The sequence below is a fragment of the Diabrotica virgifera genome, chromosome 7 (assembly GCF_917563875.1).
Source record: "Diabrotica virgifera virgifera chromosome 7, PGI_DIABVI_V3a".
In the NCBI taxonomy this organism is placed as follows: domain Eukaryota; kingdom Metazoa; phylum Arthropoda; class Insecta; order Coleoptera; family Chrysomelidae; genus Diabrotica; species Diabrotica virgifera.
Window position 1 is genome coordinate 16,684,242 of NC_065449.1, and position 6,000 is coordinate 16,690,241.

The window sequence follows — 6,000 nt, forward strand, 5'->3', positions numbered from 1 at the left end:
AAAATTTATATTTAATGCTTAATACAGAGAATAGTCCAATTACTACGAGTCAGAATAAAAACCCTGATCCCAAAATAGAATAACAAAAATTTAGGTTGGGATGGTCCAGATAGCTCAGGTGGTAGAATATCTGACAACAACTATATATTTTTAAATACCTGTGGTAATAATAGGCGGTTGAAGCGTAGCACTGGCCCTGATATCTTCCTTGTATATCCTAGGTCCAAGGGATCCGAACAGCAGACTACCCTGCCATAATCCTAAGGCCGCGTTAGCGGTATAGGTCTGGATCCCGCGTATGAAAAAAAAGTTAATTAATAGCAAGCTGAAAATTAGTTAATAGCTTAAGGGTGTCTAGTGTCTAGTCGGATAAACTTTGATATATGGGAACACTGGAACAGGGGCAGTTTTAATTGTGGAACAGGTTAAAAATTTGGAACGGTCAGACCACGAAAACGGCATATTTATTTTGTTTGACAGAATAGACTTAAACTCTCCGAACAGACATTAAACTCTCATGCGAAAATCAGACTGCTATTTATCACCTGTCATAATTCCTGTCATTTGACATATTCTACATGTTCCACTCATTAAAACGCCCATTTGGTGATAAATAGCAGTCTGATTTTTGCATGAGAGTTTAATCCCTGTTCGGAGAGTTTAAGTCTGTTCTGTCGGACAAAATACATGTGCCGTTTTCGTGGTCTGACCGTTCCAAATTTTTAACCTGGTCCACAATTACAACGTCCCCGGTTCCAGTGTTCCCATATATCAAAGTTTGTCCGACTAGACACCCTTAAGCTTTAACAAATTTTCAGCTTGCTATTAATCAACTTTTTTTTTCATACTCGGGATCCAGACCTAGTATACAAGGGAGAGTATTATTATTATTATAAAATTATATATGGTTATTATAAACACAGTTTCAAAAGTTATAAATCATCTGAAATTATGCTTATTTTTATAGTTGATTTTTTCATGAACAGGTTAATGGATTCCGCTAATGTTTTTTTAATTATTTTAGATTTTTCTTTGGTATTTACACAGTTCGGCAAAGATTTACTCAAACCTTTTTTTTAACTTATACCGGGTGAAAGAAAAGATATGTTTTTCTTATATTAAGTTAAAGACACCCTGTAGCGAGTACACGGTACATGTATGGATACACACCAAAATGATATTGTAGTCTCATGTTTTGTGTATATTTTGCTTTTTTTAATGTGCCTGATATCTTTAGAAACAAAGAAAATAGACGGTTTTATTCTTGAACATGTAGTGAAACAAAAGTTTGAGACACCCTGTAGAGAGGAAAAGGTACAACGGTGAACATAGTTTGTGAACATTTTATTGTTTTAATTTCTCTGATATCTTTAATAACAAAGAAACCACACAGTTTTCATCTGTAATATGTATTTTATTAACCGACGATATGCGACACGCGAGGAGGCGATGTCTTATCAGACACTAATATGAAATTATTTCCTTTAGATCCTGCAAAAAGAACAAGGTGTTCACAGAAAGTTCTCTGTGCAATGTACCTCTCGCTCTTTAAAGAGCGTCCACGTAGACACCAAATTCGTACTTACTGTCAAGGAAATTTCACCCCAAAAACATCACAGAGCCTCTCTTAAACAATCTCATCTCTCTAATGTTGCGCTGTACATACCGCTCACTTGGTCGACAACTAAACTCTTAAGGTGTCGACCAGAATTGTTGACGTTATGTGCCTTTTTGTTTTTAAGGTTTATTAACTGGTATTTTTATTGTTAATTTAGTTTTGTTTCAGTTAAAACACGCCATGTTAAAGAATAAAACCGTCTAATTTCTTTGTTTCTAAAGATATTAGTGACATTAAAAAAACAAAATATTTATGAAACATAAGGCTATAATACGATTTCGATTTTAAAGAAACAAATTTCGTGAAAGCCTATCTAAATGATTGCATTTCAAAAGAGCCAGGCATACGTAATATATTGGCTTAATTTATTGCTTGACGCCCATTCTGCGAAAGATCTCGAACCTCGTGTAAGAGGCTTCGTAAAACAGGGATTTTGGTCCATATGAAAAGAGCAAATCTTTTCTCAGTAATATCCGAGGGCAGAACTGTACCATTCGCCGAGAAAAGAACTTATTGAGCCGTGAGCGCTATATTAAGTTAAGTGCGGACACATCGTGCCTTAGCCATCGCGATGGCAATCGACGCGCGTCACAAATACCATTGAGCTTTGATACTGAATCTACTCGCTTCTTCTTCTTAAAGCGTCGTCTCCTCAATGGAGGTTGGCTACTACAATTGCAAACTCTTCTCTGTCTTCAGCTGTTCTTATTAGCTGTTCAAAATTTAGCCCTGCCCATTGTCGGATGTTTCTGAGTTGGATGTTACTCCTCTCTTTCCCTCGATCTTTTCTTTCACTATAAGTTGAGCATATTGATATTGGTACTTACCATTTCTCAGTATGTGGTCTAGGTATCATGTTTTTCTAACTTTCACTGTGTTGAAAATTTCTCTTTCCTTGCCTATTCTATGCAGCACTTCTTCGTTTGAGGTATCCTATGTCCATGAAATTTTGAGGATTCTCCGGTAGATCCATATTTCAAAGGCTTCCAATTTATTTACGATTGATGTTTTAAGGGTCCATGCCTCAACTGCATAGAGAAGAGTCGACCAGACGTAGCATTTGGATAAACATAGTCGAGTTTTGAGTTTTATTCGAGAATCACAAAGCAGTTTTTTGATTTTTTTCGAAAGATTTTCTGGTCTGTTCTATTCTAGATCAGAATTTAGGCTGTTATCGATCCAGCATCCCAAGTACTTACAATACTGGACCTGTTCTAAAATGTGCCCATTTATTGTGCAAAGTTGAGGTACGTTTTGGTTTGTAGACTTAAGTCGGAATCCGCAATCATCAACACTGTATTTTAACAACAAAAGAGGTAAATTTTTTCTTTGTACCAGGTGTCCCAATAAGAATGGCTCTCGGCCATAATATCTCAGGAACCGTTTGTAGTACAGCTTTGAGAAAAAAAATATTTATGACAAAAGTTGCCTCCGGAAAAGCCTGGAAATTATTTTTATAATTGTAGGTCCACCGCTAGAGGGCGTAATTGAATATCAAAAATTAAAAAATCAAAATTTTACAAAATTTACCTAATGAAAGGGCACTGGAAATCCAGTCGTCGTATTCTTCATGAAATTCTGCGCATATTTCATTTCACAAGTTTAAGTCTACCTTTGCAAATAAGAGGTAGGGGTGAGTGGAAACTTCTTATGAAAATGGCTGTAAGTCCGGTTCTGCTAAGTCGAATTTTGCATACTTGGTCTTGTTGAAAACAGCTCTTTTTCGTCAATATAAGAGTCTTATTTTCGAAATAGCCTATAAGTAATATGCCAGCTAGTAGGCGTTATTTAATTATTTCCGGAAATCTAGTTTCCTTTGGAGAATATTAAGTATAAGTATGCATTTTTAATTATGTATTACAAAATAAGACCAAATTAGCAACATAATTCCGAAAACCGCATGTCCATACCTTTTTTCTATCTCGAGGTATCTTAAGAAATGTGTAAATTTTAAACAACTGTTAATGTCACCGGTAAACGAAGTTAAGGAAAAGTAGTGTGCCATGGAAAAAACAAAGAGACATTTTTCAGATGTAAACGTATATAATTAATTAAAACAACAATAAGACAAACAACACTATAAAATATAAAAAAGAAATAAAAGCAACTACTTACTTAGTGACGACCTAAATGTTCAAATTGTTGCCCATCACTTTCGATGCAAGAATTTACTCCAGTAGACTGAACAGCAGTCTCAGTTTCTGATTTTGCAATGCTTTGAATGACGTTTCGCATTTTCTAGGTTCTAGATCATGTTTTCTCGAGTAGTGGGCCTAGCGGCAAAAACAAGGTCTTTAATCCGTTCCCATAAATAATAGTCTAAAACAGTTAAATCTGTTGCTATTCAATCTACTCTTGAAAGAGTAAAAACATTTAGGCAGTCACTAAGACTAATTAAGTAGTTGCTTTTATTTCTTTGTTATATTTTATACTGTTGTTTGTCTTATTGTTGTTTTAATTAATTATATACGTTTACATCTTGAAAATGTTTATTTGTTTTTTCCATAACACACTACTTTTCCTTAACCTCGTTTACCGGTGACAGTAATAGTTATGTTTAAAATTTACACATTTCTTAAGATATCTCGAAATACAGAAAAGGTATTTAATATTTTCTAAAGAAAACTAGATTTCTGAAAATAATTAAATGACGCCTCCTAGCTTGCATATTACTTATTAGGCTATTTCGAAAATAAGACACTTAAATTTACGAAAAAGAGCTGTTTACATCAAGACCAATTATGCAAAATTCGATTTAGCAGAACCGGACTTACAACCATTTTTTCATAAGAAGGTTCCCACTCACCTCCACCTCTTATTTGCAAAGGTAGACTTAAACTTGTGAAATTTAATATGCGCAGAATTTTACTCTTATTGAGACACCCGGTACATAAGATAATTTATCAACTGCCAAATTGTTTCTCTCATATTCATTCTTTCATACTTCATATTTACAATTCGATATATGTATTTATCCCACTGTAGTCCGTTCTTTAACGGTAAAATATTGCAAAATCTCTAAATTTTAAAGAACCGCTTGGATTGACATGAAATTTGGCATACACAAGTCAAAGAAAAAAAGTGGTATTGTGCCGATATGTGCTTTTGCCCTGGGGGTGGTTTTCACCCCCTCTTAGGGGTGAAAAAATATTCGTCCAAAGAAACTCAGGAAATGGATAAACTGGCTAATTTTAAGTAACTTTTGTTCTATAGAGTTTTTCACTAAGTCAATACTTTTCGAGTTATTTGGCAGTGAATATGTTCATTTTTTCAACAAAATAACCACGCTTTTAGACGGTTTTTGGCAAATAACTCAAATAGTAAGTATTTTTCCGAAAAAACATTCTTAGCAAAAATATAGCCTGTAAAAAATTTAAAAAATGGTGTATACATCACGTCTCTAAACCTAGTAGAAGCAGAGTTATAGCTAATGAAAAATAGGTTCATATTCGTCAAATTCCGAATGGAATATTTTAACGTGAAATAACCAAAAATGAAGCACATTTCGGGGAAAACTCAACTTATTTAAAGTGTTTAAAAAAAAGCTTCATTTTTGTTTTATAAAAAAAATTTCTAGCATCAAAATTAAACAAGTTACGCTCAAAATAATGTTAAACCGTTTTGGTATTGGTAAAAAAATCGAGAAAATCACCCCCTAATTAGTATCTTAAATGAACTTAATCGTTACGACTTCACAAGTTTCTTGACTCGTGTATATATTGTTTATATGATCTGTAAGTTTCATCGGTTCAAAGTCCTTACTATTGAAAGGGCTGTACGTAAAAGGGCTGAACGAGTCACTGATCACGAATGTATGCAAATTTAGAAACAGCAAATCTTTTTTTTTTTTTTTTTTTTTTTTTTTCGAGGTGGGAATCTTCTTAAGACCGTCTGGGAAGGTGTCCCAGGTGTGTCGGATTCGACCCGCCCTCTCTGTATCACGAGCCGCCTACCGACTAAACCCACCTCCTCTTTCTCCAGCCGACGGGTCTGGAACCGCTCTTAGCGAGCATATCTGACCCGTCGACCTTACTCATAGCTCCCCTCCGGCACTTCTAGCGTGCATTCCATGGATTGGTTGGCCGCTCGGCCGCCCTCCGCACACGCTCCGCACCAGACAGGCCGGTGAAGCGACCGCCTAGCTCAACCCGTGCGCGGATAGGTCGACCGGGGTGTCCCCAGCCCAGGATGGAACGAACCAGAGAATGTCAGTTGGCAGTTACGAGCAACTCCAGTCATTCATACTTTCATCTATCCACGCTGTCTCATCCACCTATTCATACTTTCTTTCATTTAACCCCAAACATTCCTTACTTTCATCTATGCACACTTACTCGTCCACCCATTCATTCTGACATTTAGATGGGACAGTCTGTGTAGGT